This window comes from Anas platyrhynchos, chromosome Z, assembly GCF_047663525.1.
Source record: "Anas platyrhynchos isolate ZD024472 breed Pekin duck chromosome Z, IASCAAS_PekinDuck_T2T, whole genome shotgun sequence".
Taxonomy (NCBI): domain Eukaryota; kingdom Metazoa; phylum Chordata; class Aves; order Anseriformes; family Anatidae; genus Anas; species Anas platyrhynchos.
The window spans coordinates 46,764,996-46,780,000 of NC_092621.1; the positions used below are offsets into that span (position 1 = coordinate 46,764,996).

Here is a 15,005-nt window from a genome sequence, read left to right on the forward strand (position 1 = left end):
CAAACAGACAACAGCTCTTCAAGAACTGCTTTCTTCATCACTTATCATCTTACTTCTTACCATTAGTGTATCCTTTTGGAGCCAGCTGGAACTGGCTCTTATCTAACATGGGGCAGCTTCTGGATTTTTCTCTCAGAAGCCAATTCTGCAGCTCCACTGCTATCAAACCCTTGCCATGTAAACATAATACAATTAGAGAAACAGGGCAATTACAAAGAAGCTTTCTATCATTTGGGAATGCATTGTTTGTAAGAGATATGAACTCAGCACTTAGTACCTGAAGATACAATATTGAACACCCTCTCCCAAAATGTGTGTGCAGTATGTTCTGTATTTCTGTATTTTCTACCTTTTTTTTCCTATTAATATGTATATAAATTAACTATGAACTGACTCAGAACAACAACAGATCATTTTCCTTACCACCTTTAGGCAGATGCATTCATATCTGCGTTCATATCTGCAACTAAACATACTTGAGGGCTCTATAAATTCACATCTGTAATTACCCATGGACATCAATAATAAAACCATGTAAAAACTGAGCATGAAATAGAGGCCAAAGAGAGCACTTCAGTGTGAAGAACATTAATAAGATATAAACATGTGGTAGGCATGTCTTATAGAATAAATTTTAAAAATCATGTTTTATTATAAAGAAAAAGAAAAAAAAGTCTTGAAGTCTTTTTTATATATATATATATATAAATTATTTATTTATATATATATGCAAGTACAAAGTTAGGTGTACAATATCCAAAAGAATTCACTGTCATTACATAAGAAAATATCATAACGTTTAAGGTTTAAGGTTTAAAGTATAAAATTATTTCCTCATCTTCTTTTCTTCTTTCCTTTCCTTTCCTTTCCTTTCCTTTCCTTTCCTTTCCTTTCCTTTCCTTTCCTTTCCTTTCCTTTCCTTTCCTTTCCTTTCCTTTCCTTTCCTTTCCTTTCCTTTCCTTTCCTTTCCTTTCCTTTCCTTTCCTTTCCTTTCCTTTCCTTTCCTTTCCTTTCCTTTCCTTTCCTTTCCTTTCCTTTCCTTTCCTTTCCTTTCCTTTCCTTTCCTTTCCTTTCCTTTCCTTTCCTTTCCTTTCCTTTCCTTTCCTTTCCTTTCCTTTCCTTTCCTTTCCTTTCCTTTCCTTTCCTTTCTTCGCTTCGCTTCTCCTTTCTCTTTCTTTTTTTTTTTTTTTTTGTTGGCAGTCTTTTGTTGTTGTTTTTGTTGTTTAAGATTTTGAACAAAAGGGACAATTTTTCAGACACTATAATCAATTCTTAAAAAAATGGAAAAAAAAAAACAAAACAACAAAACAAATCAGAAACAACAACAACAACAACAACAACACTGAGACTCAAATCCACAAGCACTTTGATACTCAAAGCAAAAGAAATATCAAATAACACATTTAAAGGCCTTTCTGTTTTATGGAGGCTGAGCTAAGCTATGACTTCTTTCAATGGCCAGGACTGCAATCCCAGAACTGGATCCACACTTAAAATCCTTGAGAGCTATGTGCAGACTATTTATGACTTCATTAAGTTAACTCATTAAATGATTTTTATTCTGTTCAACAGCCACAAACATAAATCTTCAAAAAAAAAATCATTGCAAAGCTTTAATTTTCATGAATGATCACTAAAATTATACAGAAAGTGCACAATACCATAAAACAACATTAAAAAAAAAATAAATTGGCAACTGGGTACATGCAGATATCAATGACATGAACAACCAACCTTTGTGAGTAAACTCAGATTCTAGCACAGAAGATGATGAATGACAGACACTTGGCAGTACATATTTAAATTGGCCATTAGGATCTTCCCTTTTTATGAGTCATTGTTTCAAATATTCAAGTACATGAAAGAATTCTGAACTGGAAGGATATCCACCTACTCATATTACTGCAAAGTCTCCAAATTTCTTGGTAGCAATAAGAAATATTAAAGAACAAATTAGGTAAGGCCAATCTTTGCAGATAGACTATTTTTTTTAGACATGGAGATAATTCCATGTCTTGGAGAATTATCCAGGGAAAAATATAAATAAATTAAATAAAAGAGAGAGACACGTCACTAAAAAATAATTATCTGAATCTGAATTTCTGATCTTTGTAGAAGGCAATGAGAGGATTTCCCAGAATACTGTACCAGTGACAGAGTGCTGGTTCTGCAAACCTTTATTTTGATTAGTCATGCAACATTAGTTCACACTATGGGAAACTTCACCTTTGAAACAAACAAACAAACAAACAAACAAACAAAACAAAAAAAAAATGAAAATGTTTGTTATAATCTAGCTGCATATTATGAAAGTGTAAAATTTTCTAAGTAAACAAATGATGTCTTTCTTTTCTTTAAATATTGGGCCAGACAGGGTTATTTACTTTTAAATTTCTTTATAAAGCCTAGAAAAAACAGCTATGGAAATCTTTGTTCTGTCCATGTCAACATTCTAAATTTTGAACAGCAGTATTATATGTCAGTATGTTGGAAATTTAATTTTACTGTAACAGGGAGAAAGTCAGAAAGCCAGACATCTCAAGTGTAGTTAAAAAAAGAAAAAAAATATTCCCAAAGCTACACAAATACAGAATGAGTTTAACCACTGAGAAAAACATCACTTACTATTTTAAAGAAAGTTTCTTTTTAGTCTGAACCTTGTAGATAGATTAGAAATAACCCTTCCTCTCCTTCATGTCAAACTCCACTTTCTAATGCAGATGATCTTACAGTCTATGATCTGGTATATTATTTCTTCTTTTAGTGATAACTAAGTTATGGAAAAAAGTTACAATGAATTTTGAGAAGAAATTTCATAGAGTCTTAGTATTATAGTGCGGTTTATGTTGGAACAGATCTTTAAGATTATCTAGTTGTCCCCTGCCCCCTCATGCACATCCCCTGCACACCACCACCACCATGGGCAGGGACACCTTCCACTAGACCAGGTTTCTCAAAGACCCATCCAACCTGGCCTTGAACATTTCCAGGGATGGGGCATCCACAGATTCTTTGGGCAACCTGTTCCAGTGTGTCTCACCACCCTCTGAGTAAAGACTTTCTTCCTTATATTTAATACTTATCTATCTATCTATCTATAAATATATATAAATATATTAAAGTAACCCCCCTTATCCTATCACTACAAACCATGATAAAAAGTCCCTCTTCATATTTCCTGTAGGCTTTATTTAGGTATTTGAAGGCTGCTAAAAGGTCTCTCCAGAGCCTTCTCTTCTCCAGGTTGAACAACCACAGTCACTCATTCTTCCTTCATAGGAGAGGTGCTCCAGCTCTCTGATCATCCTCATGACCCTCCTCTGTACTTTCTCTAACGGGTCCATGTCCTTTTTGTACTAGCAAACTCAGAGCTGAACACAGTACTCTAGGTGGGGTCTCATGAGATCACAATAGAAGGCGAAAATCACCTTCTTTGACCTGCTGCTCTTTGATGCAGCCCAGGATATGGCTGGCTTTCTGGGTTGCAAGCACACATTGCCAGCTCACTGATGCTTCTTATCAACCAACATCCCCGAGTCCTTCTGCTTAGAGCTGCTCTGAGTCAGTTCTCCACACACCCTGCATTTGTGCTTGGGATTGAACTGGCCCAGGTGCAGGACTTACAGTTAGCCTTGTTGAACTTCATGAGGCTTGCACAGACCAAACTCTCAAGCCTGTCCAGATCCCTCTGGATGACTTCCTCTCCCTCCAGCAAGTTGATGACACCAAGTAGCTTGATGAGTGGATTTAATTTGATTTTCATGTTCCAAATATTTTTAAACAGACTTTTGTTTTAGGATCGTATAAAAAGATTTTGGTAATGGAAAATATTTTAGTGGTTTAACACCAATAGATAACCATGAATGACCATGCTAGTATCTCACTCCCCTAACTGACAGAATAGGGGGAGAAAATACAGTGGGGAAAACCTACATCATCACTCTTTTCTCTTAATCCAGCATGGGCTCTATCCCATGGGATGCAGTCCTTCCTGAACTAATCCTACATGGGCTTCTCCACAAGATGCAGCATGGATACCTAATCCACTATTGTATGCTATGGGTTGCAGAGGGACAGCCTGTTCCATCATAGTCCTCTCCATAGACCACTGGGGAACTTCTTCTCTGGTGCCAGGGCTACTTTCTTTCCCTTCTTCACTGACATTGGTGTCTGCAGGGCTGTTTCTCTCACATTTTCTCACTCCTTGCTCTCCCAGCTACTACCGCACTGTTCTTTTACCATTTCTTAAATGTGGTATCACAAAGGCACAACCAGCATCACTGATGGGCTCAGCTTTGTCCAGAAATATATCCCTTCTTAAGTCACCTGGAACTGGCTATTACCTAATGTGGGGCAGATTCTGGACTCTCTTCTCAGACCACCCCTGCAGCACTCCTGCTACCAAAACATTTAAAGGAGGCTATAACAATCAACACAGTGAGTATTTGTCACCCACTATCATTTACCAGTAATTTACCTGGTCATTATGACAGACTGCAGTTTAAGAAACACATAGAATCTTACAGGATTCTGATCTGAAAAAGCATTTTGCACTTTTATTTATTTATTTATTTATTTTATATATATGTGTATATATATATATTATTATTATTATTTCTGGCAGAAACTGTCCACAATTACAAGTGTAGTTTTAACATAGTCACGTAAGTGGGGTTCCAAAGGAATGTTCCAAATAGAATTTCACAGTCCTTAGGAATTCCTTCTTCATCAACCTTTTTTTTTGTTTTTGTCCTGCACATAGCTCTCTACTAACAAATGACAGGGATGAAATACAAGGGTCATAGGTACATTCCAATGTTCTCCTAAGGCTGGGTCTCCCAGGTTTAAGATTATTTTGTGTTAGAGTCCAAATAGAATACCTGAGAAAAGGAGGCATAAACAATTTTAGATGTTATCCAAATGTTCTATATTAATTAAAATATTATCCGTAATGTATATAATTAAATATATATAGAATCAGTAAATGATATTACCTTTGCTACTGTAAAATGGTACGGGCATGAAAGATAAATCTCCCCAAAATATATACATATATATTTATCTCCTTTTAAGGTGTTAAACCACTTAAACAGACATATGCAAATAGCTATCAAAGTGAACGTGAATTCAAACATCATACTCAGCGTTTCCTAAGGAAGTCATTGTGATCTATTATGATATCAATTCATTGACACTAGCTCACCAGCAGATTTTTAAATCACGTTTTTCATTCCTGAGTGTTCTAGTATACACAACCACACACTGAAACTTGACATTATTTAATTCCACTCAACATACATTTTCAGCACCTTCATCAGTACCTTAGAAACAAATCCACTGAGATATTGTGAAAATATATTAGATACAACAAAACAAGAACTGTCCCCTTCATTATCTCCATCCCACATATGCACTTTACTAGAAGAGAGTGTTAGATCAGGGAATTCTTTCTCAGAATTTCTCAATTTATCCATATATCAAATATCTACTAAGAATACAATACATTGCTCCAAGAAAAACTGTAATGTGAAATTTGTAACTAGAAGCTGCACAATCTTTATCCTTTTAGATTTGATTTTTTTTTTTCCTTTCTGCAGATATGACACAAGATGGTGGGAAAACAAACAAACAAACAAACAAACAAACAAATTTTCTACTGTAGTATCCTAAGTTCCTAAGTATAACAGAACTTAATTTCAGCAAACATGTGAATCATTCCCTTACCCAGAGTTCAACATTTAGGTCAGTCTAACTGGATATTTAAATATCTAGGAAGCTAGCAAATAGATGCAGATATTTTATAAAGGATTAAAGGATTCAAAAAATAAAAACCCTTCATTGCAGATAGTGCAAAAATATACATATTGGTCCTTATATATAATCACTTTTTACTCTGTCTTTTTTTTTTTTTTTTTTTTTACTTCGTGGAAGGAAGGAAGGAAGGAAGGAAGGAAGGAAGGAAGGAAGGAAGGAAGGAAGGAAGGAAGGAAGGAAGGAAGGAAGGAAGGAAGGAAGGAAGGAAGAAAAATCCAAAGAATGATTTGATAGCTGACTCATGTCTCATTTAGTCACTTCTGTACTTCATTTTACTTAATTATTTATTTTTGCTACAATGGTCAGAATAACATTTTTCAGAGTATACCATGAGTAAAATTCTGCCTTTTTCCTTTTCCTTTGACGCATTTATCATTGTCATACAAACCTTTCAAAAGTACATTAAGAAATGAGACTACAATGAGACTACTTATATTTATTTTTTTGTCGGCTGGGACAAATGCATAGATCTAGTTTGTTACAGAACTCTGTATCTGAATCCTCCAAACAAAGCAAAACTAAAAGACTTGTGCATGGAAAAGAGATAGAGACCAGTTATATTCAAACTATTCAACATGTTATCAATGAATGAATAGTCATCTCATGTCTTCTAAAGTTTTTATTTAATATTTGTTTAGGTAAAACTCCCATTGATTTCCCTAGGAGCTCTGGTTGAATAAAGACATTGAAATTTATTGTTGTTTTTAATTGTTCTATTTATTATTAAAATTATGGAGATTATTCTGGGAGTTATTGAAAAACACCTGAAGGACAAAGCAGTTACTGGTCAGAGCTAGCACTAGGGGATGGTCATGTCTAACAAACTTGATTTCCTTCTAAAACAAGATCACCCCGTTAGTTGACTAAAAGAAGTTAGTTGATGAAATTGTTCTGGACTTCAATAAAGGTTCCAATACTGTCTCTCACAGTATCCTTCCAGACAAAATGACCAGAATACAGTTAGATGAAAGCATAATTAGGTGGGTGAACCATTAGCTAATGAGTCAGGCCCAGATATTTCTTGTAAGTAGGGTTACAACAGGCTGTCGACCTGTCACTAGTGGGGTTCCACAGATACCTATTTTAGGACCAGTCCTCTTTAGTGTTTTCATAAAAGAATTTGGATGAAGGACTTGAATGGTTTTTAGTGCAAGCTCATGGATGATACCAAATTGGGTGGAGCTGTTGGTCAGAGGTCAGTCATCAAAGGTGGTGAGGCCTTGCAGAGGTATCTTGACAAATTAGACAGCTGGGCAATCACCAACAACATGAAGTTTAACAAGAGCAAGTGCCAGATTCTGCACCTGGGAAGGGGCAACTGCAGTTAAATGTATAGACTGGAGGACAAGATGCTGGAGATCAGCCCCCACACAAAGTGATTTAGGGGTTTTGATCAACAGCAAGCTAAACATGATCCAGTAGAGTTCACTGGTAGCCAGGAGGGCCAACCACATCATGGGGTGCATTGTCAGACAATCAAAGGAAGCGATTGTCCTGCTCTCATCTGTGCTGATGTGGCCTCACCTTGAGTACTGTGTGCAGTTTTGGGTGCCACAGTATAAGAAAGATATAAAGCTTTTAAAGATTGTCCAAATGAGGACAATAAAGATGGCAAATGGTCTAGAGGGGAAGATGTATGAGAAGCAGTTAAAATCACTTGGATAGCTCAGCATGGAGAAGAGGAGGCTGAGGTATGTCCTCATCGCAGTCTACAACTTCTTCATGAGGAAGAAGTGTAGAGTCAAGTGTTGAAGTGTTGATCCCTTCTCTGGTGACTAGTAATAGGACCTGAGGGAACAGACTGAAGCTGTGACAGGGAAGGGTTGGGCTGGATATCAGGAAAAAGTTCTTCACCAAGAAGTTGTTCAGGCACTGGAACAGGCTCCCCATGGCACACAGCCTGCAGGAGTTCAAGAAGCATTTGAACAATGTTCTCAGATACCTACAATTTATTTATTTATTGGAGGGTGGTCCTTTGGGCACCCAGAAGTTGAAACTGATGATCCTTGTGAGTCCCTTACAACTTGGATATTCTATGATAGATATATGATAGATATAATAATAAAATCCTATGTGCCAAATAGTCTTTTTTTTTTTTTTTTTTTTTTTTTTTTTTTTTTTCTTAATAACAAGGTAAAACAAAACAAAACAAATGGTATTAAAGTTACACTATTATTACAAAACTATTTCAAACTAGACAGGTGCATAGGTAGTGGTATTCGAGAAATAACACTTAGAGACACAGTTTGTTGCGTTGGAGTATAAAAGGTTTTCCTATTTTCTCTAGTAAGAGCCTATAACTGTCATTATATGCTGGTCGGTAAAAAAAAAATAAAATAAAAATGTTTTCAAATAAAAATAACAAGATACTTTTTTCTGCTTTATCACTGTTATCTAGACTCACAGTCATAAGTAGTGATAAGACAAATTCTACACTGCAAAGTGCCTTATACTAGAAAATGAACATTCCATGATTTTTTTTTTCTTCTATCTTTTGCATGAATTCTTTACATATTCTCTCCACTGACTATAAAGGGACTTAACTACCTCAGAGGCAGACATCCAGGTTTCAGGTCTTTAATTTTGGACAGATATATATATATATATATATATATATATATATATTTTCCCTCTCTAGAAAACATTTGAGTTCATCACATTGTCCAAGAGTAAGACAAATTTGTTAATTTATAAAGCAGTAAAAAATCAGGAAAAAATTTACATTCTGCATCTCCTTCTAGTTACTTTTCAATGAAAATATCTTCCAGATTCTAATTAGTATTTTCTTATTATTGCTGTATAATTTTAAACATCATATGCCCTCCCCATAATTTGTAATATTAGGAAAAGAAATGTCCCCTGTCCTCTCTTCAAAACTTTCAGATGATTACAGAATATCTATGTTGAGTATATCCAATCTAATATAGCAGAGCATAAAGCACAGTGCTGCAGGTGAATTAACCAGAGTCTTCCTATATGGAAGGTGCCTTCTTCTTGGTGCCTACTTGCGGCACTATGTTTATATTGCACATCACTCTCTGAAAATTTTACTGTCACTATCTTGTTCAAAATCTCTGCCCCAGACCTGGAAAAACCACCTCTTCTATTTGCTGTACCAGTAAGGTTCTTTATTAGTTTACACATCATATAAATCATGATATTTTTTCTCTCTCGTTTAACTACATTTTTCATGACAATTTTGTTTGCTTGTTTTGTTTTGCTTAGAACATGTTAAGCAGACACAGCTGGGAATTAGTGGAGGACAAACTTTAAATATACTGGGCAAAAAAGATCTTTATAAAATCATATTTTTAAGAACAATTATGTTTTGGGAAAAATTTCTATTTGAATTTTAAATTAGGCACATCGAACCCTTAAAAGAGCAAGATCTACTTCAGTTAACATCTGAATAAAGAATAATATTAAGTAATAAAAATAAATTCAAATATTCCATCACGATGTTTCTAATCTAAATTTCCCTCAAGACCACATACATTAATTACTAAAAGTTTGTTATAGAAGCAAGTAGGTACTCTACCAAAAAGGAATAAGCAGTAACTTATTTTGAACACTATCAAGGAAGAAGATATAATTAATAAAAAAGTAACTAGACCTAACACATACATTTCCTAAAAATGTTTTATTTGTTTTTATGTTTGTTATATCAATCTTTTGTGATTTAAAACCTTAAACATAGGTGTTTTGTATGTCTGTTTGTTTTTGAATAGTCTGTTGAGAAGTAAGTTTAAATATTTTTTCTGTAGGTACTAATTTTAATCTGTTCAAAATGTAAAATGTTTTCAAGTTTTCAATCACTTTTAAAATTATTTCATTGAAAATATGCTATAAGTAGTACATAAACAAAATTTTTTTCTTCTATTCCATATCATATTTTGCTTACTAAAAATTGCATAGAAATTTGTAATAAACACTGGTGAATCTGAAAAGAAAATCAAAACAAGACACCGAACATCTTCATTTCACAGTTTTAATTGAAGACTGGTGGTATAGGCTTTGACTGATGGAGGGAGACCTATAGAGTATTCCTTTGACAAATATTAATCTGTAATGTTATACTTGTACATTCATAAAACAAACACAATAGATCATTAAGAATTAATAAGTACATAAATGTAAACCATCACAAAGATAAAAGTTGTAGTAACCAAAATCACTTATACATTAACATTCCATCATTTTTTACAAAAACGAATCAAAACAGAGCCATTTTTATAATCACAACATATATATATATATATTATAAATTCTATTTTTAAGGCATATTGAAGCAGCTTTTGTCACGATAGGAAAGTAATAAATGGTATTGCATGGAAACATACATTTCTTTTTCATTTTTAACCTAGAAATCACGCACAGGTCTAGCCTGTAAAAATTTAAGTTGCAAGTTACACACACTGTAAAAATATTTTACAATAAAGAACTATCAAATATATCTGCCTTTTTTTTTTAAATTATATTTAACAGAGAAAATAAAAAAGAAAAGGGAAAATAAAATAATAATAATAAAAAAAAGAGAATAGAAATTAAAAAGAAAATAAAAAAGGGCAAGGCAGGGCAGCGCAGGGCAGGGCAGGGCAGGGCAGGGCAGGGCAGGGAAGGGAAGGGAAGGCAGGGCAAGGCAAGGCAAGGCAAAAGTGCAAGCAATTGTACAAAAATACCAAAGCACAAAATTTTCACTATAGTTTTACTTTCCTTTCCTCTTGATGACATAACTGAAAACTGAGAAGCAAAAGAAAAAAAAAATCACTTTACACTACAGAACCTCTTAAAGAAGTCAACGTATACTTCCGGAGTCACTTACAGACGTGACTAGTTTTAAAAGTTAGTATTTCTTTATGTTGTTGATGTCCCATCATTGGACCTGTTTAAGTCCAGGTTGGACGGGGCTTTGAGAAACCCAATCTAGTGGAAGATTTCCCTGCTCATGGGAAAACCCCAAATATTCTGTGGTTCTGTGATTCTATTATATAGACCAGAAAGCTGTCTAGTGTGTTCCAGGACATTTGAGCCCTTTGAATGGTCTCACTGCTCCACCCTCTGCTATAACCAGAAATCTTGTTAGCAACTAAAAAAGAACAAACACAAAAAAAGTACTGAGAAACTTTCCCACAAAACAGAACTCTAACCTTTTAATATATTTCACAATAAACTTGCAAGCTTGCAAGTAGCACCAAAGTGAAGGTTCATTTCTGGAGGAAAAGATAGCCAATATTCAAAACATGGAATATTTCTCTGGCATCCAAGAGTTCTTTTTATTTATTTATTTTTTGGGACGGGGGGGGGGGGGGGGGGGGGGGGGGGGGAGAGGGGGAAAGAGAGGGGAGGGTGGAAGGGCTGGGAGAAAAATTTGACCTATTTTTTTCCAGATGAAGGTTTTAGTATCTACATTTTTTTTAGCTTGCCCAAGTTTTTTTCATAAAATGAACTGATGAAGTTGCAGATATATAAGAAGAGAAACACATATATGTAGCATGTCATTTTCTACTGCTACATAGACATATTCAAAAACATATTACTAAACTTGAGCATTTATACTCATATAAAATGATAGAAATATACATTATTTTGTGAATCATGCGAAATTGAATACAACACTTTAGTTAAAGTTGGTCTTTCTTGATGAATGTTGATACATGCTTACACGTGAAAAAAGAAAGCAGAATGGTAAATACAGTATTACCAAGATCTGAATAAGTTAGTTATTATTCTGAACCCCTTAATGTTTAACAGTACTTGAACTAAAACACATTAGATAATAACATATGATGCAAAAGCTATTACTATCACTGATAATTTCACATATAACATTCTGTTTATTTATTTATTTATTTATTTTAATTGATTCTATCCTTATTTGAGGATGTCATTACTTGTCTGTTACTATCCATCAATCATGACCAGATTTTCTCCATCCATTCCGCTGACTGAGCTCAGGGACAAACACGTTCGTGGGAATTTGAGAACCTAGAGCAATGGAATGTAAATTGTTGATTACACTCCATGTAATCGACCCAACATCTTCCTGTGAATTCTTAACCTTGAAAGTCTGAAACAAATTTTGATAGATGTTTCCATTGGCATTGGTTTCAATATAATGTTGATACAAGCTTTAGTATAGTTACTATACTAAAAACATTCAATATATACCAGAGACATCTCTAATTCATGTAAATAACAGCCCAGATGTGGCCTGTTCTCTGATAGGATCTCCATTGCTATCTCAGAGATGAAATAGTGAATGATAAACATAAGATACATAGTAATGAGGCTAAATGAGAATTAATAATCTATTTTCTCCTCCTCTACATTTCACTTCAACTAGAGGTAAAAGAATTTCAATTTAATTTAAGTTGTTCCTGAGAAACAACATTTTTGTATATTTTAAATGCAATTTCATGAAGTTGTTAAAATAGAAAGAGAACTTTTCAGCACTGATGACTTACTTCCAAACAAAATTCAAAACATTTTCTAAATTACATTGCAATACTTTTCTTGTAGTAAGTAAACTTCTTCACTGTTGATATTACTTGTACAGTGACTTGCATATGATAATATTATGAACATATATGATTGTGGACTCCTCTATATGAAAATCTCACTATCATTAATAGTCATTCTTTGCTGGACTTAGAGGAAGCTTTTAGCAGGAAGTCCGGCATATTAATAACAATGATGATGGTGATGACGATGATGATAATAATAAATTGTTGATAAAAATAATAATAAACATTTTGGGGTTTATAAAAATACAGTCTTTGAAGTAAAAATATGGAAATCTGAATTGAGAAAATAGAAGGTTTTGTAAAACTGAATAGTTTTACAAAGGGAAGTATAAAGAACTGAGAATTTACATGGAAAGAATTTACATGTTTTGTTTTTAATTCCATTTACAAAATTAACATTAAAAATTTTTAGTCTGTTGAGTCAATATGTGTAGAGGCTTTTATCATATTTCATGCAATATTTGAGGTTTAGAGAGCTTACAGTGAAAAAAAAAAAAAAAGTTTAAAGAAGTTATGATTTAATACCTCATTTAAAACTATTTAAAACTCACTTTTGACCTTACACACTTTCCTGTTCACAGATATGTTTTTCAAGCTTCTCAATGCCTTGGGAGTGTAATTCTTTATGAGGAAGAAAACAAAGGAAGCAGATATCAAGGAGAAGCATTACTATAGAACTTTAACAAGATTTGTTTTTCCAGCAGCAATTATTACCTCTTTTGGTAGGAAAAGTTATAATTATGTTTTCAAAATGATAAAGAAAAAAAAAATCATATTAACTCTCATTTTATAGATGATGTATCTGTCATCTTCAAAATACTTAAAAATGCAACAATCATTTATTGAAAGAAGGAATCCTGAGTTTTCTTTAACACAGAAATAACTCTGAATATGTGAATATTTGGTCTAAGAATTTTACTTTACAGAATTGACTTAGTTACTTTGGTCTTTATATATTTTATATATTTTATATATTTTCTTTATATCTGTTAGCCAAAGAAAGATGAAGTATTCATGATCTGGTATTAAAAAACAAACACAAAATTAAAGGAAATGTAGTTGATCACTTTAGAGGAAGAAAAAAAAAAAGTATCTTATTTACTTTGATGATTGACAATCCACTATCCACGAAAATTCATGCAAGGAAACTGATTTTTACATGCTTTCATAAACATCTTTGAATATATTAATGTCTATAATAGATTTAATGAAAGTGATTTCAACTCCTGATTAACTTCTTAAGAAGAAAAGATTAAAGTTCAAATGAATATATAATGGCAGCTACGTGTATTGGCTATAATCATTAGTTATGAAAAGGCTTTCTCCTGAGATTATTCTGCGAAATCTAATGCACTAAGTTCACATGTTGATACATGAGATGGAAACTGTCACTTTTAAAATAAACTAATTCTTCCAGTGAAAGATTTATTTCCAAAATAATATATAATATAATATAATATGATATGATATGATATGATATATGTTTATATATATAAAAGTTTTATTTGTCTGTTTGTTTGTTTGTTTGTTTTTGTGTGTGGTGGTTATTCATTCATTCATTTATTTATTTATTTATTTATTTATTTATTTTTCCCAGGTTAGATACTGGAATGGAGAAAGACACTAGGTTGGCCAAGCTTTCTTTTGTTCAGATGTTAACATTCATTCCTTTTTAATCCAATTTCACATTTCTACAATCAGTTTCATTTCCTGTAGAACGGGTAGAGTTCTTCCTTTCTCAGTTCAAATGAATGTTTTGACATAGTAGCTGGGATACATTCATAAATAAAATAACAAATCATTTACAAATATTAGCCTAAGTGTGAAAAATCTATTAATTCAGGTCACTCATTTTATACTGTATTTGAGTTTGGCTGATTTTGAGAAGTATTTGAAAGCCAAAAATAAATGTTTTTCATACCAGATTTATTTTATGCTTCGTAATTCTGCATTGAGAGCAAGCAGTTTGAGTCTTTTCCTCAAATATTGTTTCCTAAATTGTAAGAGTGACCCCTAGTGTTTTACTGAGTTGCTGTATGCTGCAAGTCCTTTTTTTTTTTTTTTTTTTTTTTTTTTTTTTTTTGCAACGGTTTTAATATACCTCCCTGTAATCGACTGATTTAGCTTTGTGCATAGTGCCAAATGCTATTAATGTGCAATTCAATTATCATGGTCCTGTGAAAATGGATGTATTCATAAACTGTACAATGCAGAATGATGAAGAGAATTAAAGCTGTGGCTGGATTGCAGAAGGGTGTTTAACAAGAGGAACTTAGTATTCATGTTTAGGGCTACTCTATGCACTTGAGTATCAAATGAGATATCATTACTGAATGACAGCACAAGATCATTTTTGTGCTGCAGTGTGAACTTCTGGCTCATGGGAGCATGCTTGGTTTACAAACCATCCTTATGCAAAACCCTAGTCTATAGACCCACACAACACTTCAAACTTCTCTGTCATTGTTCCAATGTTTCCAAGGAGCTGCCCCTGCCACTGGTCTGTAAGGTTATTCCTGAACATTCCTCCTTGCTTTGGCATTCACTTTCTTTCCATACAGATATTGCTTCTACCCTCACCATCTCTGTGATGTGACTCTGCCAGTGCTTTAACAGGAAGGAAAGAAAATATGCTCAGTTCAGATAATGAGCATCTGGTATTTAAGC

The 15,005-nt window shown here is 33.5% G+C and overlaps 1 protein-coding gene across 2 annotated transcripts in view; it reads right to left on the bottom strand.

The window, feature by feature from the left end:
- Positions 1 to 15,005, bottom strand: part of CNTNAP4 (contactin associated protein family member 4) — a 231,814-nt gene that overhangs the window by 214,437 nt on the left and 2,372 nt on the right. The gene's annotated exons all lie outside the window — the stretch shown is intronic.